Genomic DNA, 24,820 nt, shown 5'->3' with positions numbered 1-24,820 from the left:
CCAGGGCTCAGGTATGGTTGCCCCCCCTTTCCCCCACTATATATAGGGCCAAGGGAGAGGGGGGGCGCAGCCTTGGCCCTTCCTCCAAGGAAGGGTGCGGCCAGGGAGGAGTCCATCCTCCCCAAGGCACCTAGGAGGTGCCTTCCCCCTTTAGGACTCTTCCCTTCCCCTTTCTCTTGGCGCATGGGCCTCTTGGGGCTGGTGCCCTTGGCCCATATAGGACAAGGCGCACACCCCTACAGCCCATGTGGCCCCCCGGGGCAGGTGGACCCCCTTGGTGGACCCCCGGACCCCTTTCGGCACTCCCGGTACAATACCGATAATGCGCGAAACTTTTCCGGCGACCAAAACAAGACTTCCCATATATAAATCTTTACCTCCGGACCATTCCGAAACTCCTCGTGACGTCCGGGATCTCATCCGGGACTCCGAACAACTTTCGGGTTACCTCATACTAATATCTCTATAACCCTAGCGTCACCGAACCTTAAGTGTGTAGACCCTACGGGTTCGGGAGACATGCAGACATGACCGAGATGACTCTCCGGTCAATAACCAACAGCGGGATCTGGATACCCTTGTTGGCTCCCACATGTTCCACGATGATCTCATCGGATGAACCACGATGTCAAGGACTTAATCAATCGCGTATACAATTCCCTTTGTCTAGCGGTACGATACTTGCCCGAGATTCGATCGTCGGTATCCCGATACCTTGTTCAATCTCGTTACCGGCAAGTCTCTTTACTCGTTTCGTAACACATCATCCCGTGATCAACTCCTTGATCACATTGTGCACATTATGATGATGTCCTACCGAGTGGGCCCAGAGATACCTATCCGTCACACGGAGTGACAAATCCCAGTCTCGATTCGTGCCAACCCAACAGACACTTTCGAAGATACCCGTAGTGCACCTTTATAGTCACCCAGTTACGTTGTGACATTTGGCACACCCAAAGTATTCCTACGGTATCCGGGAGTTGCACAATCTCATGGTCTAAGGAAATGATACTTGACATTAGAAAAGCTTTAGCATACGAACTACATGATCTTGTGCTAGGCTTAGGATTGGGTCTTTGTCCATCACATCATTCTCCTAATGATGTGATCCCGTTATCAATGACATCCAATGTCCATGGTCAGGAAACCGTAACCATCTATTGATCAACGAGCTAGTCAACTAGAGGCTTACTAGGGACATGGTGTTGTCTATGTATCCACACATGTATCTGAGTTTCCTATCAATACAATTCTAGCATGGATAATAAAAGATTATCATGAACAAGGAAATATAATAATAATCAATTTATTGTTGCCTCTAGGGCATATTTCCAACAAATTCTTCATTGAAGGTTTGTTTCTCACTTGATGATGTGGGAGCTTCACATGAGGCTTTGTAAGCACCACTTGACTTGTTATGGAGCTCCTCCTTATCCTTGAGTGACATCTCATGAGCAACAATTCTTCCAATGACTTCCGTTGGCTTAAATCTTTGTAATTGGGCATCATTTGGATCAGTGTGCATACGGTATCATATTTTCCGTCCAAAGCTCTTAGGATCTTCTTGATGATGAATTTGTCAGTCATCTCTTCACTTCCTAAGCCGGCGATATCATTTGTGATAAGAGCAAGCCTAGAGTACATTTCAGCGACACCTTCACCATCCTTCATTTTGAACTTGTCAAGCTGACTTTGAAGCATATCCAACTTGGATTCCTTGACAGAGTCGGCACCTTCGTGCATATCAATCAAAGTATCCCAAATTTCCTTTACATTCTCAAGACGGCTGATTTTGTTGAATTCTTCGGGGCACAATCCGTTGAAGAGGATATCACAAGCTTGAGCATTGTATTGCAGCATCTTCAACTCTTCCGCGGTAGCTTCACGGTTCGGTTCTCTCCCATCAAAGAATTCACCTTGCAAGCCAATACACACAATAGCCCATACAGCGGGGTTATGTCCAAGAATATGCATTTTCATCTTATGCTTCCAACTAGCAAAATTAGTACCATCAAAGTAAGGACCTATATGGTGGTAATTTCCCTCGCTAGACGCCATACTCTCCTAGGTTGTGAAACCAAGGCTATGACTACCAAAAGCTATGGAAATCAAAGCAAATGGAGACCAAAGCCCTGATACCACTTGTAGGATCGAAAGTATGTCTAGAGGGGGGGTGATTAGACTACTTGACCAAATAAAACTTATCCTTTTCCCAATTTTAGTTCTTGGCAGATTTTAGCAACTTTGGACAAGTCAATCAATCTTAACACAATTCAAGCAAGCATGCAAAGAGTATATGAGAAGCAGAAAATAAAGCATGCAACTTGCAAGAATGTAAAGGGAAGGGTTTGGAGGAATCAAACGCAATAAGAGACACGGATGTTTTTGTCGTGGTTCCGATAGGTGGTGCTATCGTACATCCACGTTGATGGAGACTTCAACCCACGAAGGGTAACGGCTGCACGAGTCCACGGAGGGCTCCACCCATGAAGGGTCCACGAAGAAGCAACCTTGTCTATCCCACCATGGCCGTCGCCCACGAAGGACTTGCCTCACTAGCGGTAGATCTTCACGAAATAGGCGATCTCCTTGCCCTTACAAACTCCTTGGTTCAACTCCACAATCTTGTCGGAGGCTCCCAAGTGACACCTAGCCAATCTAGGAGACACCACTCTCCAAGAAGTAACAAATGGTGTGTTGATGACGAACTCCTTGCTCTTGTGCTTCAAATGATAGTCTCCCCAACACTCAACTCTCTCTCACAGGATATGGATTGGGTGGAAAGAAGATTTGAGTGGAAAGCAACTTGGGGAAGGCTAGAGATCAAGATTCATATGGTAGGAATGGAATATCTTGGCCTCAACACAAGTGTAGGTGGTTCTCTCTCAGAAAAAGTAAGTTGGAAGTGTAGGTTTGTTCTGATGGCTCTCTCCATGAATGAAGAGGAGGTGGAGGGGTATATATAGCCTCCACACAAAATCTAACTGTTACACACAACTTGCCAATCTTGGTGGGACCGAATTGGTAAACTCAGTCGGACCGATTCAGCAAATCTAGTGGCCGTTAGGATTTTCGGTGGGATCGACATGCAACTCGGCAGGACCGTATGGTTAGGGTTAGGGCATAACGTAATCTCGGTGAGACCGATTACACAAACTCGGTGAGACCGATTTTGGTAATAAGCTAACCAGAGAGTTGTTCAGGTAAACTCGGTGGGACCGATGCGCTCATTTCGGTGAGACCGAAATGTTACGAAAAGGAAACAGAGAGTTTACATTGCAATCTCGGTGGGACCGAAATGTTATGAAGGGAAACAGAGAGATTACAATCCCATCTCGGTGAGACCGAGATCCCTATCAGTGAGACCGATTTGCCTAGGGTTTGTGGCAGTGGCTATGGCATCTGAACTCGGTGGCGCCAGATAGAAAGAATCGGTGGGGCCAAGTTTGAATTTTGGTTTAGGTCATCTGTGGATGTGAGAAAGTAGTTGATGGCTTTGGAGCATATCACTAAGCATTTTGAGCAAGAGCCTCATTAAGCAAGACCTCATCCCTCCTTGATAGTATTGGCTTTTCCTATAGACTCATTGTGATCTTGGATCACTAAGATAGAAAATGTAGAGTCTTGAGCTTTGAGCTTGAGCCAATCCTTTTGTCCTTAGCATTTTGAGGGGTCCACTTTTCTCATCCATGCCATGCCAATCATTGAGCTTTCCTGAAATATTAATCTTGGAATAGCATTAGCTCAATGAGCTATATGTTGTTAGGAATTACCAAAACCACCTAGGGATAGTTGCACTTTCAGCCAGGGATGAGAGGAAAACTTTCTGCGTGCACTTTTCTTACTAAAACTTGTACATCCATGGAAAATTAAGGAGCAATGCTACATCCATGAAAAATTACGTACATTTACAGGGGATTTCCCAGTTGGGGTTTTTTCATTGGAGATGAGAGGGAAGAAGGGATCCACCCCCGTTGAAATAGGAGAGAGTAAAACACACTATAAAAGGGAATGGAGAGAGTACCATATACGAGAGGATCTGCAACTAACTATCTTATTCCTAGCATAGCTGTTAGCTACTCCGCCTTTGGTTGTGAACCACCGGGAAGACTGCCCATAGTGGGAGTAACTTCGGTAGTAACATAGGGTCCAACTCAACAAATTTGCTTATGTGGCAACGATTTAATGAGGAGAAAGATGATTTGAGTAACATAACTAGTTACTCATAATGTGGGTAACATCACATATACCAAGACAACATGAGTCTACAACCTAATAAGAAGTGTTGCATGACTCCCCATCCTTACTCCCCACTAGAGGTAATAACATACATATGCATGTTATTAGTCTATGTTACTCCCTGTTGGAAATATGCCCTAGAGGCAATAATAAAATGGTTATTATTATATTTCTTTGTTCATGATAATTGTCTATTGTTCATTCTATAATTGTGTTATCCGGAAATTGTAATACATGTGTGAATACATAGACCACAACACGTCCCTAGTGAGCCTCTAGTTGACTAGCTTGTTGATCAAAAGATAGTCATGGTTTCCTGACTATGGACATTGGATGTCATTGATAACGGGATCACATCATTAGGAGAATGATGTGATGGACAAGACCCAATCCTAAGCATAGCTCAAAGATCGTGTAGTTCGTTTGTTATAGCTTTTCCGAATGTCAAGTATCATTTCCTTAGACCATGAGATTGTGCAACTCCCGGATACTGTAGGAGTGATTTGGGTGTGCCAAACGTCACAACGTAACTGAGTGACTATAAAGGTACACTACGGGTATCTCCGAAAGTGTCTGTTGGGTTGGCACGAATCGAGACTGGGATTTGTCACTCCGTATGACGGAGAGGTATCTCTGGGCCCACTCGGTAATGCATCATCATAATGAGCTCAATGTGACCAAGTGGTTGATCACGGGATCATGCATTACGGTACGAGTAAAGTGACTTGCCGGTAACGAGATTGAACGAGGTATTGGGATACCGACGATCGAGTCTCGGGCAAGTAACGTACCGATTGACAAAGGGAATTGTATACGGGATTGATCGAATCCTCGACATCATGGTTCATCCCATGAGATCATCGAGGAGCAAGTGGGAGCCAACATGGGTATCCAGATCCTGCTGTTGGTTATTGACCGGAGAGTCTTCTCGGTCATGTCTGCGTGTCTCCCGAACCCGTAGGGTCTACACACTTAAGGTTCGGTGACGCTAGGGTTGTTGAGATATTAGTATACGGTAACTTGAAAGTTGTTCGGAGTCCCGGATGAGATCCCGGACGTCACGAGGAGTTCCGTAATGGTTCGGAGGTGAAGATTTATATATAGGAAGTCAAGTTTCGGCCATCAGGAAAGTTTCGGGGGTAATCGGTATTGTACCGGGACCACCGGAAGGGTCCCTGGGGTCCACCGGGTGGGTCCACCTATCCCGGAGGGCCCCATGGGCTGAAGTGGGAGGGGAACCAACCCCTAGTGGGCTGGTGCACCCCCCTTGGGCCTCCCCCTGCGCCTAGGGTTGGAAACCCTAGGGGTGGGGGCGCCCCACTTGGCTTGGGGGGCACTCCACCCCCTTGGCCGCCGCCCCCCCTTGGACATTCAATCTCCTAGGGCCGGCGCCCCCCTAGGGGTCCTATATATATAGTGGGGGGAGGGAGGGCAGCCACACCCTAGCCCCTGGCGCCTCCCTCTCCCTCCCTTGACACTCCTCCCTCTCCCTGAGCTTGGCGAAGCCCTGCCGAGATCACTGTTGCTTCCACCACCACGCCGTCGTGCTGCTGGATCTTCATCAACCTCTCCTTCCCCCTTGCTGGATCAAGTTGGAGGAGACGTCTTCCCAACCGTACGTGTGTTGAACGCGGAGGTGCCGTCCGTTCGGCGCTAGGTCATCGGTGATTTGGATCACGACGAGTACGACTCCATCAACCCCGTTCTCTTGAACACTTCCGCGCGCGATCTACAAGGGTATGTAGATGCACTCCCCTCTCCCTCGTTGCTAGATGACTCCATAGATTGATCTTGGTGATGCGTAGAAAATTTTAAAATTCTGCTACGTTCCCCAACAGTGGCATCATGAGCTAGGTCTATGCGTAGTTTCTATGCACGAGTAGAACACAAAGCAGTTGTGGGCGTGGATATTGTCAATTTGCTTGCCGTTACTAGTCTTATCTTGATTCGGCAGCATCGTGGGATGAAGCGGCCCGGACCGACCTTACACGTACGCTTACGTGAGACTGGTTCCACCGATTGATATGCAATAGTTGCATAAGGTGGCTGACGGGTGTCTGTCTCTCCCACTTTAGTCGGATCGGATTCGATGAAAAGGGTCCTTATGAAGGGTAAATAGAAATTGGCATATCATGTTGTGGTTTTGGCGTAGGTAAGAAACGTTCTTGCTAGAAACCTATAGCAGCCACGTAAAAACTTGCAACAACAATTAGAGGACGTCTAACTTGTTTTTGCAGCATGTGCCGTGTGATGTGATATGGCCAAAAGGATGTGATGAATGATATATGTGATGTATGAGATTGATCATGTTCTTGTAATAGGAATCACGACTTGCATGTCGATGAGTATGACAACCGGCAGGAGCCATAGGAGTTGTCTTAATTTATTTATGACCTGCATGTCAACATAAACGTCATGTATTTACTTTACTTTATTGCTAAAGCGTTAGCCATAGTAGTAGAAGTAATAGATGACGAGACAACTTCAAGAAGACACGATGATGGAGATCATGATGATGGAGATCATGGTGTCATGCCGGTGACAACGATGATCATGAAGCCCCGAAGATGGAGATCAAAAGGAGCAAATAATATTGGCCATATCATGTCACTATTTGATTGCATGTGATGTTTATCATGTTTTGCATCTTATTTGCTTAGAACGACAGTATCTTAAATAAGATGATCCCTCGTAATAATTTCAAGAAAGTGTTCCCCCTAACTGTGCACCGTTGCGAAGGTTCGTTGTTTCGAAGCACCACGTGATGATCGGGTGTGATAGATTCTAACGTTCGAATACAACGGGTGTAAGCCAGATTTACACACGCAATACACTTAGGTTGACTTGACGAGCCTAGCATGTACAGACATGGCCTCGGAACACGGAAGACTGAAAGGTCGAGCATGAGTCGTATAGAAGATACGATCAACATGAAGATGTTCACCGATGTTGACTAGTCCGTCTCACGTGATGATCGGACACGGCCTAGTTGACTCGGATCATGTTTCACTTAAGATGACTAGAGGGATGTCTATCTGAGTGGGAGTTCATTGAATAATTTGATTAGATGAACTTAATTATCATGAACTTAGTCTAAAATCTTTACACTATGTCTTGTAGATCAAATGGCCCACGCTAATGTTGCCCTCAACTTCAACGCGTTCCTAGAGAAAACCAAGCTGAAAGATGATGGCAGCAACTATACAGACTGGGTCCGGAACCTGAGGATCATCCTCATAGCTGTCAAGAAAGATTATGTCCTAGAAGCACCGCTAGGTGACGCACCCATCCCAGAGAACCAAGACGTTATGAACGCTTGGCAGTCACGTGCTGATGATTACTCCCTCGTTCAGTGCGGCATGCTTTACAGCTTAGAACCAGGGCTCCAAAAGCGTTTTGAGCGACACGGAGCATATGAGATGTTCGAAGAGCTGAAAATGGTTTTCCAAGCTCATGCCCGGGTCGAGAGATATGAAGTCTCCGACAAGTTCTTCAGTTGTAAGATGGAGGAAAATAGTTCTGTCAGTGAGCACATACTCAAAATGTCTGGGTTGCATAACCGCTTGACTCAGCTGGGAGTTAATCTCCCGGATGATGCGGTCATTGACAGAATCCTTCAGTCGCTTCCACCGAGCTACAAGAGCTTTGTGATGAACTTCAATATGCAGGGGATGGAAAAGACCATTCTTGAGGTATATTCAATGCTGAAATCAGCGGAGGTGGAAATCAAAAAGGAACATCAAGTGTTGATGGTGAATAAAACCACTAAATTCAAGAAAGGCAAGGGTAAGAAGAACTTCAAGAAGGACGACAAGGGGGTTGCCGCGCCCGGTAAGCAAGCTGCCGGGAAGAAGTCAAAGAATGGACCCAAGCCTGAGACTGAGTGTTTTTATTGCAAGGGAAGTGGTCACTGGAAGCAGAACTGCCCCAAATACTTAGCGGACAAGAAGGCCGGCAACACTAAAGGTATATGTGATATACATGTAATTGATGTGTACCTTACCAGTACTCGTAGTAGCTCCTGGGTATTTGATATCGGTGTGGTTGCTCACATTTATAACTCAAAGCAGGAGCTGCGGAATAAGCGGAGACTGGCGAAGGACGAGGTGACGATGCGCGTCGGGAATGGTTCCAAGGTCGATGTGATCGCCGTCGGCACGCTACCTCTACATTTACCTACGGGATTAGTTTTAAACCACAATAATTGTTATTTAGTGCCAGCTTTGAGCATGAACATTGTATCAGGATCTCGTTTAATTCGAGATGACTACTCATTTAAATCCGAGAATAATGGTTGTTCTATTTATATGAGAGATATGTTTTATGGTCATGCTCTGCTGGTGAATGGTTTATTCTTAATGAATCTCGAGCGTAATGTTACACATATTCATGTGTGAATACCAAAAGATGTAAGGTTGATAATGATAGTCCCACATACTTGTGGCACTGCCGCCTTGGTCACATAGGTGTCAAACGCATGAAGAAGCTCCATGCGGATGGACTTTTGGAGTCTCTTGATTACGAATCATTTGACACGTGCGAACCATGTCTCATGGGTAAAATGACCAAGACTCCATTCTCAGGAACAATGGAGCGAGCAACCAACTTATTGGAAATCATACATACTGATGTGTGCGGTCCAATGAGTGTTGAGGCTCGCGGTGGCTATCGTTATGTTCTCACCCTCACTGATGACTTGAGTAGATATGGGTATGTCTACTTAATGAAACACAAGTCTGAGACCTTTGAAAAGTTCAAGGAATTTCAGAGTGAGGTTGAAAATCAATGTGATAGAAAAATCAAGTTCTTGCGATCAGATCGTGGGGGAGAATACTTGAGTCACGAATTTGGCACACACTTAAGGAAATGTGGAATAGTTTCACAACTCACGCCGCCTGGAACACCTCAGCGTAATGGTGTGTCCGAATGTCGTAATCGCAATCTATTGGATATGGTGCGATCTATGATGTCTCTTACCGATTTACCGCTGTCATTTTGGGGCTATGCTTTAGAGACTGCCGCATTCACTTTAAATAGGGCTCCGTCGAAATCTGTTGAGACGACACCGTATGAATTATGGTTTGGGAAGAAACCTAAGCCGTCGTTTCTAAAAGTTTGGGGATGCGATGCTTATGTCAAGAAACTTCAACCTGAAAAGCTCGAACCCAAATCAGAAAAATGCGTCTTCATAGGATACCCTAAAGAAACTATTGGGTATACCTTCTACCTCAGATCCGAAGGCAAGATCTTTGTTGCCAAGAATGGATCCTTTCTAGAGAAAGAGTTTCTCTCGAAAGAAATAAGTGGGAGGAAAGTAGAACTCGATGAAGTATTACCTCTTGAACCGGTAAGTGGCGCAGCTCAAGAAAATGTTCCTGAGGTGCCTGCACCGACTAGAGAGGAAGTTAATGATGATGATCATGAAACTTCAGATCAAGTTGCTACTGAACTTCGTAGGTCCACAAGGAGACGTTCCGCACCAGAGTGGTACGGCAACCCTGTCTTGGAAATCATGTTGTTAGACAACGGTGAACCTTTGAACTATGAAGAAGCGATGGCGAGCCCAGATTCCGACAAATGGTTGGAAGCCATGAAATCCAAGATAGGATCCATGTATGAAAACGAAGTATGGACTTTGACTGACTTGCCCGATGATCGGCGAGCCATAGAAAATAAATGGATCTTTAAGAAGAAGATAGACGCGGATGGTAATGTAACCATCTATAAAGCTCGGCTTGTCGCTAAGGGTTATCGACAAGTTCAAGGGGTTGACTACGATGAGACTTTCTCACCCGTAGCGAAGCTGAAGTCCGTCCGAATCATGTTAGCAATTGCCACATTCTATGATTATGAGATATGGCAAATGGACGTCAAAACGACATTCCTTAATGGTTTCCTTAAGGAAGAATTGTATATGATGCAGCCAGAAGGTTTTTTCGATCCTAAGAATGCTGACAAGGTGTGCAAGCTCCAACGCTCGATCTATGGGCTAGTGCAAGCATCTCGGAGTTGGAACATTCGTTTTGATGAGATGATCAAAGCGTTTGGTTTACGTAGACTTATGGAGAAGCCTGCATTTACAAGAAAGTGAGTGGGAGCTCTGTAGCATTTCTCATATTGTATGTGGATGACATACTGTTGATGGGAAATGATATAGAATTCTTGGAAAGCATAAAGGCCTACTTGAACAAGTGTTTTCCAATGAAGGATCTTGGAGAAGCTGCTTACATATTAGGCATCAAGATCTATAGAGATAGATCGAGATGCCTTATTGGTCTTTCACAGAGTACGTACCTTGACAAGATATTGAATAAGTTCAATATGGATCAGTCAAAGAAGGGGTTCTTGCCTGTATTGCAAGGTACGAGATTGAGCACGGCTCAATGACCGACCATGGCAGAAGATAGAGAAAAGATGAGTGTCGTCCCCTATGCCTCGGCCATAGGGTCTATCATGTATGCTATGTTGTGTACCAGACCTGATGTAAACCTTGCCGTAAGTTTGGTAGGAAGGTACCAAAGTAATCCCGGCATGGAACACTGGACAGCGGTCAAGAATATTCTAAAGTACCTGAAGAGGACTAAGGATATGTTTCTCGTTTATGGAGGTGACGAAGAGCTCGTCGTAAAGGGTTACGTCGATGCTAGCTTCGACACAGATCTGGATGACTCTAAGTCACAAACCGGATACGTGTATATTTTGAATGGTGGGGCAGTAAGCTGGTGCAGTTGCAAGCAAAGCGCTGTGGCGGGATCTACATGTGAAGCGGAGTACATGGCAGCCTCGGAGGCAGCACAAGAGGCAATCTGGGTGAAGGAGTTCATTACCGACCTAGGAGTCATACCCAATGCGTCGGGCCTGATGACTCTCTTCTGTGACAACACTGTAGCTATTGCCCTTGCCAAGGAGCCCAGGTTTCACAGGAAGACCAGGCATATCAAGCGTCGCTTCAACTCCATTCGTGAAAGTGTTCAAAATGGAGACATAGATATTTGTAAAGTACATACGAACCTGAATGTGGCAGATCCGTTGACTAAACCTCTCCCTAGAGCAAAACATGATCAACACCAGAACTGCATGGGTGTTCGATTCATCACAATGTAACTAGACTATTGACTCTAGTGCAAGTGGGAGACTGTTGGAAATATGCCCTAGAGGCAATAATAAAATGGTTATTATTATATTTCTTTGTTCATGATAATTATCTATTGTTCATGCTATAATTGTGTTATCCGGAAATCGTAATACATGTGTGAATACATAAACCACAACACGTCCCTAGTGAGCCTCTAGTTGACTAGCTCGTTGATCAAAAGATAGTCATGGTTTCCTGACTATGGACATTGGATGTCATTGATAACGGGATCACATCATTAGGAGAATGATGTGATGGACAAGACCCAATCCTAAGCATAGCTCAAAGATCGTGTAGTTCGTTTGTTATAGCTTTTCCGAATGTCAAGTATCATTTCCTTAGACCATGAGATTGTGCAACTCCCGGATACTGTAGGAGTGCTTTGGATGTGCCAAACGTCACAACGTAACTGGGTGACTATAAAGGTACACTACGGGTATCTCCGAAAGTGTCTGTTGGGTTGGCACGAATCGAGACTGGGATTTGTCACTCCGTATGACGGAGAGGTATCTCTGGGCCCACTCGGTAATGCATCATCATAATGAGCTCAATGTGACCAAGTGGTTGATCACGGGATCATGCATTACGGTACGAGTAAAGTGACTTGCCGGTAATGAGATTGAACGAGGTATTGGGATACCGACGATCGAGTCTCGGGCAAGTAACGTACCGATTGACAAAGGGAATTGTATACGGGATTGATCGAATCCTCGACATCGTGGTTCATCCGATGAGATCATCGAGGAGCATGTGGGAGCCAACATGGGTATCCAGATCCCGCTGTTGGTTATTGACCGGAGAGTCGTCTCGGTCATGTCTGCGTGTCTCCCGAACCCGTAGGGTCTACACACTTAAGGTTCGGTGACGCTATGGTTGTTGAGATATTAGTATACGGTAACCCGAAAGTTGTTCAGAGTCCCGGATGAGATCCCGGATGTCACGAGGAGTTCCGGAATGGTCCGGAGGTGAAGATTTATATATAGGAAGTCAAGTTTCGGCCATCGGGAAAGTTTCGGGGGTAATCGGTATTGTACCGGGACCACCGGAAGGGTCCCGGGGGTCCACCGGGTGGGGCCACCTATCTCGGAGGGCCCCATGGGCTGAAGTAGGAGGGGAACCAGCCCCTAGTGGGCTGGTGTGCCCCCCTTGGGCCTCCCCCTGCGCCTAGGTTTGGAAACCCTAGGGGTGGGGGCGCCCCACTTGGCTTGGGGGGGCACTCCACCCCCCTTGGCCGCCGCCCCCCCTTGGAGATTCAATCTCCTAGGGCCGGCGCCCCCTAGGGGTCCTATATATAGTGGGGGAGGGAGGGCAGCCGCACCCTAGCCCCTGGCGCCTCCCTCTCCCTCCTGTGACACTCCTCCCTCTCCCTCCTGTGACACTCCTCCCTCTCCCTGAGCTTGGCGAAGCCCTGCCGAGATCACCGTTGCTTCCACCACCACGCTGTCGTGCTGCTGGATCTTCATCAACCTCTCCTTCCCCCTTGCTGGATCAAGTTGGAGGAGACGTCTTCCCAACCGTACGTGTGTTGAACGCAGAGATGTCGTCCTTTCGGCGCTAGGTCATCGGTGATTTGGATCACGACGAGTACGACTCCATCAACCCCGTTCTCTTGAACGCTTCCGCGCGCGATCTACAAGGGTATGTAGATGCACTCCCCTCTCCCTCGTTGCTGGATGACTCCATAGATTGATCTTGGTGATGCGTAGAAAATTTTAAAATTCTTCTACGTTCCCCAACACTCCCTACTATGGCTAGTCGAAGGTTGATACCCCTCAAAGAGTTAACCCCCTAGTGGCTCTGACGCAAGAAGAAAAAGCAATTAGTACCATCGTTGTGGCTCCGTAGGCTGCCAAAGTTCATCGAGCTCAATCGGCAGATGCCGAAGAGATGGAGCGAAGTGGAGTAGGGAATTGGGATCGGGTGGGGGAGAGAAGGGTCGTCAGTAGTTAGATCTCGAATGGATTGGGATTAGGAAGAGAAGAGAATATTTTATTTTGAGGTGGAGAGAGAAGGATGGTCGGGGGTGAATAAATAAAGAGCGATTGTTGGGAGTTGGGCTGCGGCGACGTGTGGGAGTTGGGTTGGGACCTGAAGCAGTTTTAACCATAAAATCAGCTTTGTACTGTAGTTAGTAAAAACAGTTCTGATTTTGGGCCAGATCCATGAATTCACAGAAACGGTTTCAATTCTTTCAACCACCCAAGTAACAAGAGGGAGCTCCTATACGGCGCTGCAGGCGCCGGTTGTGCGTCTTGGTGCCCACGCGGCCCACTCGTGGTCGCTTGATCGCTTCCACCCGCGGCAACAACTTGATGCATTGATTTAGGCAATGACGGTGGGAAGTGATCGAAAGAAGTGGGGAGAGGAAGAGGGGCTGCGGTGTACCGACATCGTGTGTTGTGGCGGCAGAGGCAAGGAGGGAGGCGCCGATGTGGAGGCGGCTGAGCAGGAGGAGGAAATCTTTTGTTTAGTAGTTGGCTCGAATTCTCAAAATTGAGAGGCGGCCAACACGCCTCCCAAAATATTTTAGCACCTAACGCTTTTGAAAGTTAGACTTAGTTAATGTTTTGAGAAGTTAAGCCCTTTTGTTAGAGATGTATAATCCCCGCCATACCAATCCGTGCGCCCCAAATAATAATAAAAGAAAAAAAATCCCTACGAAGGGGCAAGCCACCGGAAGTCTTCTTCTACTCGCGAGCTCAAACAAGGTCACGGCAAACAATAACACCGTCAAATATTGAAAAAATGTACAAAAAAATCTGAACTTTTTCTTGACAAAGTTTGACAGATGTTCTATGTGCTTGCAAAGTTTCATGATGAATTCACATCCGTGAAAGTCGCGGCAAAAAGAAAAAGAGACAAAATCAGCATCGATTTTGCTCTTTTTGGCATGTCTTCCACGAATGCGATTCCACGTCTAAACTTTGTAAGGACATAGAACATTTGACAAAATTTACCACAAAAAATATTCAGTTTTTTTAAAAAAAAAATTCAATGTTTTTTTGGTACTCCGGCCTTCCGGGTGCAAATGTGCTCGCGAGCAGTACGTTCGCGTCCGCAGGCCGCTCGCTTCTTCCCGTCTTCCTTCCCCTCTTCTCGTCGCCTGGACTTCCACGCTCTGTTTCGAAACTACTCTGTTTTGCTGCTCCCCCCAGTTATATACTCCACCAACCAGCCTCTTCTCCATCTCAAAAACCCCAACGCCGGCAACGCCGCTCCAAAACCCCAATCTCTCGGCCGGCGGCGACCGCGCCTCCGTCCTCCGCGGGCGCTTCCCCGCGCATCGGCTTCGTCTCCCTGGGCGGTTGGCGTAGGAGGTGCGTGCGCGCTTGTTTTGCAGAATGGGGTTTTTGCCTTGTTTTACTTTTCTGCGGATTCTGACGCCCTCTCTTGGTTCAGAGTTTGTCGGCGCTCCCCCGCTGGGTAACCTCGAGACGAGGCCTGGCTGTCCAGATCCCCGTCCCCGCTTCGAATCCCTCGCGCTGGTTAATTTTTGTACTGAAGACTGAAGAGGTTTGCGTGTGCTGTCTCTGTGGCGATGCGGAATGCGGGGGGTTTTCTTGATGATTTTTTCTCCGTTCCTTGGTTATGTGGTTCGCCGTCTTGTGGTGATGATAATACGACTGGATCCTCTGCTTTTGATTATAATCGAAATGTTGCAACTTCTGGATGGTATTGTTAGTGCACAATTATTAACACCTCTAATCGTGATAGGAGATTCAGTAAACGGATACACTAGTTCACACAAAATGCTCCCAAGTTCAGGGGCATACCGCATACATTTAGCGCTAAAGGCACAAAACGTATGTTGATCTGCATCAGATTATTCGCTTTGCCATGTCTGTTGCATGTTAGGAACTGGATTTGCGTGCATGCTGCATTGGGTGTTAAGTGTTAACAAGTCAGTATATATCCGGTGCAGTCCGAGCTTTTGATGCGCTGCATCTCATTAAGGAAACTGTGCAGATGACCTGTAAATTTTCAGAGAAGTTCCAGTTGGTACACTAAATCTGTCGTATCACAAAATTTCAATTCTAAACGGAAAAAAAGAGCGGTTCCGTTCAACATTTTCAGAGAAAAGTATCCTGCTCTGAGAAGCAATATACTAATCTCGCTGCTGGCCCTTGCAGCCAAAATTTCATTCAGTCAGCAGTTACACAGCTTTCCGTAATGTATCAATAATATCGTTATCTGCATGGTATGTCTTCGTAATGTGTCTGGTGCTAGGCTGCTAGCTTAACTTTTTTCTGTGTATTTATGCTTTTTATCAGTTGGTTCTTCGAGTTGTCACTTTCTGTATGATGTGCTATATTGATTTCTTCCATTGTATGCAGGATGGCATCTTCAAAGGTTTGCAAGGAAAGATTTGATGCTGCTGTCACATATCTGGGTGCTATTGGAATTCAGAGAGAAACTGTTTCACCAGTGTTGACGAATCTACTAGACTCGTATGATCACAACTGGGAATTTATAGAAGCTGATCACTTTCGGGTTCTAACCGATGCCATATTCGACGAGCCAGATCCCAAAGTACAATCTACTTTGTTTTGATCATTTAGCCAGAATGTAATATATTGAGAGGCAACATTTCTCTTATAACTCCTTACTCTACCACTTTTGGTACAGGAAGAACAGCAAAGGCAAGCTAACAAGAGGATGAATCCTGATTCGGATCACTGTAAAAAGAAGCTTAAGATAAAACATCATTCTCGAAAACCTACATCCAAGGTGCGTGTCAATGAGAAGACAGAGTTGACTGAAGCTCCACTGCAGCAAGAAGCAGGCAAGCTGTGCCCTCAAACTGTTTGTGCCACTGGGAACACATTGCAGTTGTCTTTTTCGCGGGTGCCTATTGAAGAAATAAACATGGAAAACGATGTTCTCAAGGATACATTGACAGATGAAGATAGTTCAGCTTTATCACTCCCAAGGTCAAGAGCTTCCTACTTTCAAGACCCCACTGGCAGTTATGTGCCCCCTAGTTCAAGATTCCAGCCATCAGAGAGGTAATTTCTGTTTTAGCAAATATGCCTCACACTTTCTATTGATTTATTTGCAGAGCAAAAACATTTCATTTGCATTTCTGTTATACATATGCAAAATAAATATTGTTATCTCGTTGCCCTGAGTTTGATAGTCTTCTTATGCTTTCCAAATATAGGCTGTTTGCGGAATGCAAAACTTTCACTATTAGTAATTGTCATGGTTCCCAATTTTTCATCCTAAAAAAGATTAGTAAATACGCCATTAATTTATTTCATAATATAGTTTGTAGTGTGATAGAAATTAGCGGTCATAAAATTTATAACTCATGGACTTAAAAGTGGCACTCTCTCTCATCATCATGATGTTGTGGGAAATTTGGTGGTTACACAATGACTGTTTGATGTTGTGATTCTGAGGTTCCAGGAGTCGATCAAGTTCACCTTTGATGAAGCAGAGCTGTGGCAGGTGGTTGCTGGAGCCGAGGCACTTTGACAGTGCACTCCAGGCCCCCTGGCTGTTTTTAGCTTAGATCTTGCCTTGGTTTTATTGCTTTTTAGTTTGATCTTTGTTTTAGTCCTTTTGTAGGGTTAGTTTCATAATAAACATCCTGTTTTACCATTCCCTTTTCTTTGTTTTTGGGCTCTGTTTTTACTTGCAACATTTCAGTGCACTCGTTAACATCCAAATGTGACACACATCCTGTTGTGTTTTTAAAAAAAAACTAAAACGTCAGTTATGACTTCTTGGGAATACATTATATAAGTTTCATGAATGGAAGAAACTCTTGTTAATTTCAGTGCTATTTTCTCACTGCATCACTAGTCTTGGTGTGCACTGTTTACCAGTTTGTGTACTACCTTTGGCTTGTGTGCAAGCCTATAAGCCTACCTTTGGCATACTGACATAGGAGCTGTACTGTTGTGAATTTTGAATTTATAAAAACAATGTCATAACTCTTTTAGTGATACCAATATGTTTACTGCAATTGCTCCAGAGGTGTCCGGTTTTTCCTTCAAAAATTGCATCATCTTGTTGTGGCTGCCCTATTAATATTGTTTTCGTTGCCTTGTTAACCTAGGATCTTAATCTCGAATAACTCCTAATTACTTGGAATTTCTGTATTTTTTTTCTTTCAAAATCCTCCAGCATACAAGGACGCGCACAACCAGTGCATTGAATTGGACTATACATATAGTGGACCAAGAGAAAGTGGAATGCTACAAATAGTTCCTGCCATGGACTTTTTATCTAAGCCTTCAGTGCCAAACCAAGCTGGTTCCTCGTGTATGCCACCTAGCAATAGCATGATCCATGGTGGTATTTGCCCCTCTAGTGCTACTGCTGGAGAACAGAGCAGTTCCAGTAATATGCTGGTTATTGCCAAGCCCAAGGGACCAGCTCATGATGTCAATGACATAACAAAAGGTGAAGAACATGTGAGTATTCCCATAATCAATGAAGGTGGCAATGGGATTCTTCCTGCTCCCTTTCACTACATACCACGCAATATCACATTCCAGAAGGCATATGTCAATCTTTCGCTTGCTAGAATAGGAGATGACAATTGCTGCTCAGACTGCTTTGGAGATTGTCTAGTGGAACCACTTCCTTGTGCATGCGCAGCAGAAACAGGAGGCGACTTTGCTTATACAAGAGACGGCCTGCTTAAGGAAGAATTTCTCAATTCTTGTCTCTCCATGCTTCCAAAATTCTACTGCAAAATTTGTTCAAGAGAACGAGTGAAGATCGTAAATTCTGAGTCACCAAACGCCAAGGTGAATCCTTGTAAAGGGCACCCTATAAGGAAATTTATCAAGGAATGTTGGAATAAATGTGGATGTGCCAGAAATTGTGGAAATCGTGTGGTGCAGCGGGGTATTAGTCGGCATCTACAAGTAAGTCGTTTGTACCCATTTAAGCTCTTGGTATGGCCCCATTGCACCAAAGATAAAGCTTTTATTAATCAGTGTCAGTTGGCAAATGTTCCCTCCTTGCCAAATTAAAGTGCACATAAGTTTTGTGTGAAGTCAAACTTTGTAGATTTCGACCAAGTTTATAGAAAAAATATATGAGCACCTACAATAGAAAATGTATACCATATGAAAATATATTTCATGATGAATCTAATGGCATTGATTTTGTATTGTAGAGGTTGATAATTTTTTCTATGCAGTTGGTTAAAGTTTACAAAGTTTGACTTAGGACAAACTTATATGCATTATAATTTGGCAAGGAGGGAGTATTACTGAACTAACTGAATTCCATAGGTAATTTGGCAGCTCCATATCCATACACAAAAAGTAGAATTCTGTTTATTATAGAGATCTAATGCATATAATTAAAGCGGTTTGAAGTATGCATGATTAGTCAGCACCTTCCAGGCAAGCTGTATGGATCCTTCTATCTTTCCTTTGATTAATGTGGCAATGTTGAACCTGTTTCTTTCTATTTCAACTTCAATTAATACGGCAATAGTGACTGAATGTAGGATCCAATTTTGCCTTAGATTAATGTGGAAATGTTGAGCATTCTGTGTATACTCATGTCCTCATCACATCAAACTGCACATCATGCATGTTTTTCTTATATTCATTCGTAATGTGTGTCGTTTCAGGTTTTCTTAACCCCTGGAGAAAAAGGATGGGGACTGCGGGCTGCTGAGGAACTTCCTCGGGGTGCATTTATTTGTGAGTATGTTGGTGAAATATTGACGAACAATGAGCTGTATGAGCGAAACAATCAAATGGTGTCGAACGGTAAGCATACCTACCCTACGTTGCTTGATGCTGACTGGGTCACTGAAGATGTTCTGGAGGACGACCATGCTCTCTGTCTGGATGGCACCTTTTATGGGAACGTGGCAAGGTTCATAAACCATAGGTAAGTAATATTCCTTTATGATTACCACCACCAACAGCACCGTCACAAAAAAGAGTCATAAAAATCGCAAACAAATTTGACTAAAATGTAACTGATGAATGGCTACATTTGAGCTGAAAGTTCAACCTTGGTTCTATGTACTTTTACAAGTTAACACTATCTTTATTTGCGCATGTGTGTGATTTAGTAGTGAATATGCTTTGTATTATTCCTTATCTGAATACTTTGATTATGATGTGCATTGTGCAAGTGATGCTACTCTAGTTTGAAGCTATCTAATAGCACTTCGTAACACAAGATTTGAACACAGAGGTAGAGAGAAACCAAAAAAAAAAAGGTGCTTCCATAGTATGCTGAACCAATAATTTGAATTTCGACTGATTGACTTGGAATGTTTTATTCTTGAGAATTTTTTGACTTGGTACGTCATGGTATGGTGCAGGTGTTCTGATGCCAATCTTATTGTTATACCTGTTGAGATTGAGACACCCGACCACCACTACTACCATGTACGTATGCAACTCCAGCTATTTACTGGCCTTTGTGTGTTAATCAAGTTTGAAACATATGAAGATTGATTATTTATTCTTTTGTTTCGTTCAGCCGGCGTTTTTCACCACAAGGCAAATAAAGCCATTTGAAGAACTTACATGGGTAATTTACATTAATTTAAGCTCCATTGTGCCGCATCAGTTGTACACTAGTGAATCTAAGGACCAAGATATGGGCCAAACTGTTTCTAATATCCTGACTGAATTCTGTTCAATCTTCAATCTCATGTTTTAGACTTCTAGACCTTATGTTGAACTGTGTCTCTGCAAATCCAATAATAGTTTTGTCAAGCTACCGTTCCTTGTTTGTTTAGTGAAATCTTCTTGCCTAGATTATTGTCTACTTTTAAGTTATACGTCAAAATGCCTAATCTTCTTTCGTGCACACGTTGACCACAGGACTATGGACTTGACTTTGATGATGTCAACCACCCTGTCGAGGCATTCAAATGTTGTTGTGGAAGTGAGTTTTGCCAGGACAAAAGGAACATCTGAAGTAGGTGCCTGAACCTCTTTTTTTATGGTGCACTTAATAGTTACAGATGCTGATTTCTCAATATTCTCTACTACTTCCTCCATTTTGTTATAACAGTCGTCTTCGAGAGTCTCAGATTTTAAATAAATTTCCATTTAGGGAATCAAGTGTGTAGTGTTTCCCTACCCTTATTGGCCTACTATATTGCTTTGGTAGATGCTGCGTGATTTAATGATAGATATGCTGAGTGGCATGTCTCGTAATAGCGTATCTATGGTTATCTTCTTCTTTTTTTTTGATTTAGTGTTTCTTTATCTATGCACATGGGGGCTAATGATAGATATGTGGATATACAGAGAGTATATGTGTAATCAACTTTAACAGAAGAAGTAGCATATGCCCTCTGCTCATTTGTATACCCCTCAATACAACGACAGTTCCTTGATCTTGAGCATTTTTGGTGAAAAAATACATTGGCTATGCCCATATGATGTCTCTATTATGGCTATCCCAATTTAAAGCAACCAAATCATCATGAAAATTCAGTAGATAGACAGAGGTGATTGAATTTGATCTTCAAACATATATATTATTTACCCTCCCCCGACATATTTTTTTAATAATGTCCAGAAACTTCTAAACTTGGTGAATGAAAAATTCCATCTGGTAAAGCAACAGAAAATTTTCATCTGGTAAAGGAAATTGAATGTTTCACCAAAATAGCTGTTTCATCTGATATTTCAAGTGGCGCTATTTACCATTGAAGTTACATCAGCTGACCACAAGTGTTGATATTCTCCTACAGGGTCTAAATCTAGAGCCCTGGTGTAACTATGAGTACTGGTCACGAGATAAAGCCACCAAGGAGATTCGAGATAACATATCATCTGCAATGCCGTCTTCATGCTTTGTCACCTATGGATCTGGATTGCCTGTTTCAGTGTTGTCAGACAGAGCTTGCTTCCAAGCAGTGCATTTTGGTTGCCCGTTCTTAATTTCCTTTTGATTTGGAAAGGTTTCTTGATTCCTTTCCTCAACGAGATATGTAGGAAGTTTAAGTATGGATCTTTTTCGGACTTCTAACTTGAAAAGTCTAGTGCATTTAATTAATAGGCCTTTGTTTGGTCTTCTACTATCGATTCCTAGTTTCCTGCCACCCAGAAGCTAAACCGCTAACAAACAAGCTGCATCCCAAGCTGATTCTCCTACAATAGATTCGAAAAATGATATCCGGCGAACGCTCAATGTTGATGTTTTCCTAGTGAACATGCTGGTTGCCGTCTAGATAGATATATCCTTTTTTATCGCATGAATGGTGACGCAAGCCTTGTACCACGTCAGCTTTTCATACGCGCTACAGCGAAATGATAAACACCCTTCCCTTTTCCCTTTTCCTCTTAAAAAATACAAGGGACATGCACGAGGTGGGGGTCTCAAACCCAAACCTTCTTGAGGAGTGGCTGCACGCTTAGAGGATCTCTAGCAGACCTCCTAAAAAGTCACGACCCGTAAAATAACCGTTAAATTACGTGTTGGCACGAAAAATTCTGCCCGAGCAGACTCTGCAAATGCGTCCGACCCATAATTTTTTTTGCGGGACGCGGCATAATTCCAGTCCCAACCCGTGGAAACACGGGTTCCGCCCCTCGGCCCGTTCCCCACCCACCGCCGCCCCTCTACCCCTCGCCCCGCCGTCGGGTCGCTGCCTACGATTTTGGCCAAAGTAGTTGGTGGGATCACGCCGGAGGGCCGCCACACGCCCGAGGTTGCCCTCCGCCACTTCCTCCTGCGTCGGCGGGCCGGAAAGTTGCAGATCGGCGACTGTTCGACGCAGGCGGCCGGATTTGGCTTTTCCGGCCGACGGTCGCTGCACCAAGCCATGGATTGGTCGCGGAGCACCCGCGCTGCCCCGGTAAAGCCCCATCGCCGCATGCAGGTACGGGTTCGTCTTGTAGTTGCTGCCGCTGGTTTGCCGGCAGGGATTCGGCCGGCCGTCCGCCGGGCTCGGCGCTCGCGCAGCGGCTGGCCGATGCCGCTCATACAGTGCGACGACTGCACGCGGACAGTGCTACGACTAACTTCTGGCACACAGAAGCACCCCGGATGGGTGTTCTTCAAATGCGAAAACGATGGGGTATGTGTTGTTTTCATTCGGCTTTGTCACCGTATACTTTGGTTCAATTGCGATAGCTCATTTTGAACATCATCATGTGTGTAGGAAGATGGATGCTCATTTTAGTTTTGGGAATGAGAATACATTGATTTATTGATAGAAAGGAACTTAATAGATGTTCGTGCACTCCTTAGTAGAATTGAGGCTAATGATGCGGCTGCATGTGCAATTAGAGAAGAAAATAGAGGGGAAACAACGTCTACTTCTTTAGAACCAAAGAAAAAGAATGGAGAATGCAATCAAGAATCCGCAGATCAACAACGAATGCATGAAGAAAATATTGGTCCAATTAGTGGGAGCAGTTATATATGGAAGTTGGATATCTTTTAAAATGTATAATTATGGTTCTTGTTTTATTTGGTCTTACTATTCTAGCAAAGATTTGGTGAATTACTATGTATTCAATGCCGTTGAAGAAAATAAAAAAGCAAAGAAATATATTTTCATGTGTGAAATTGAATTGTAAATTTCGGATTTGCGGGCCGACGGGAGCGGCGCCCGAGCAGACCCCGCAAAGCCGACCCGTAAAAGAGCACATTCCGTGAATATCTTTTTTACGGGTCCGTTTTGCGGGGTCTGACTCTGCGGCCGTCCGCGCTGCCCCGCAAAGCCATTTTTTCGCGAACTGTAAATGCGTTTTGCGGGTCGACGTTATACGGGGTCTGCTAGAGATGCTCTTATCACCTCGATTGAAGCGGTTTTGTGAACACTTATGCTTAAACAACTTTATGTATTCGAAGATAAAATCTTTTTATTCGTTTTTCATTTTAAAAATTCCAAATGCCCCTTTTTCCATGAACAAACAAAAATCCCTGTTTTTTGGATGGTTTTTTTTCTAAACTTTCCATGTGCATTTTTTTATTATTGGTAGCATGGCAATTTCTTTTGGTTTAAACCATGACATTTTTTGCCTTTCAACAGATGGCATTTTTTAGGTATTTTTGTAATGGCCCCATTGCAAGCTTTGGGATTTTTTGTCATTTACACATGGCAATTTTGGTTTTGGTTTTTTACTTTCTCACATGGAAATTTTATTATCAAGAGTATGACATTTTAATAATTAATAACATGGCATTTGTATTATTATTTAAGATGGTAGCATTTGTAGTTAAGCGCATGGCATTTTTTATTATTTATAACATGACATTTTTTATTATTAATTACATGGGATTTCTATTATTAATAGGATGGAAGTTTTTATTATTAATAGTATGGTATTTTTTATTATTAATAACACGGAATTTTTATCATTAAGAGGATGACCATTTTATTACTAACATGATGGTAGTTTTATTACTTGGGAGCATGAGACTTTATTATTAAGAGGATGGAATTTTAATTATTAAGAGGGTTGAATTTTGGTTTTTCATAAAAACGAAATTGTGTTTGGGCCATGGCAAATTTATTGGACTTATATAGCTAAAACATTTTTATAAAGTATACCATGGTATTATATATAATAGGGCGTGGCAGTTGTAATTTATGTTTTTTCTCTTTTGTCTTTTCTTGCATCAGTTTTTTATTTTTATTTTTGTTAATGTCATTTTTATTGAAAAAGTATACTATTTTGGTCCTACCCCACTTTTTCCCACGATGTCTGGCTGGATCCTTCGCTCCTCCCGCAACCCCCAACAGATGAAAGGGTTGACTGGTCATTCGGCCCACTAGAGAACGAATAAAGGGCCCTAATATTGGGTGAATCGCCTAACATTGGGGTCCTAGATTATATGAAATGACCTACTAGCAAGCCAGAGATATAAGCAGTGAATTCGTCGATTTCTGAGCTTTTGCTCAGATGGCCCTCCTAGGCTTCCTCCTACTTTCGCTTCTCTTAAGTCTACAATAAGTGGGAGAAGTGATCCCTTTCTTCCTGCATCACAAAAAAAAATCATTCTACTCTCTTTTTATCCAACTTCTCTTCCACATTTAAGCGAAAACCAGTCTAGACACTTTACTGTGTAGCAGCCACAAGCATACAAGACAGTTCGAAGGGACTCCCTTGATACATGGGGATGTGAAGAGAACAAGACTGCTCTAGACACCAAGTTTAATCGTTGACTAACTGGAATAAGAATTTATCTGCTGCTTCACATTATTTACCATCCAAAGTTTGAACCGTTCTTTCCTCGACTACCCTTCTCCCTCCCTCATTTTTCTCATCTTTTCGCAATGCGCCCCGCCTGTGCAGCCCTCACCAATACCCACGTCGGTCAGATTCGAATGTCTTGACCTCAGTACCTAACACTCATGAGACTTGATATTTCTTTCATTATGAATAAAGTATGTCGGTTTTTTCATGCACCCACTACAACACATTGGGCTGCTACCAAATGCATAGTCAGACTGTTAAGAATACTTTAAATGTTGGTTTGACATTT

At 44.0% G+C, this 24,820-nt stretch overlaps 1 pseudogene; it reads left to right on the top strand.

Annotated features, from left to right (window-relative positions):
• Nucleotides 1-14,492: 14,492 nt before the first annotated feature.
• On the top strand, nucleotides 14,493-21,409 carry LOC125537961 (annotated as a pseudogene).
• Nucleotides 21,410-24,820: the final 3,411 nt, after the last annotated feature.

This window comes from Triticum urartu, chromosome 2 (assembly GCF_003073215.2).
Source record: "Triticum urartu cultivar G1812 chromosome 2, Tu2.1, whole genome shotgun sequence".
Classification (NCBI taxonomy): Eukaryota; Viridiplantae; Streptophyta; class Magnoliopsida; order Poales; family Poaceae; genus Triticum; species Triticum urartu.
The sequence above is the reverse complement of the archived record's forward strand: the minus strand, read 5'-3'. Positions and strand labels throughout refer to the sequence as shown.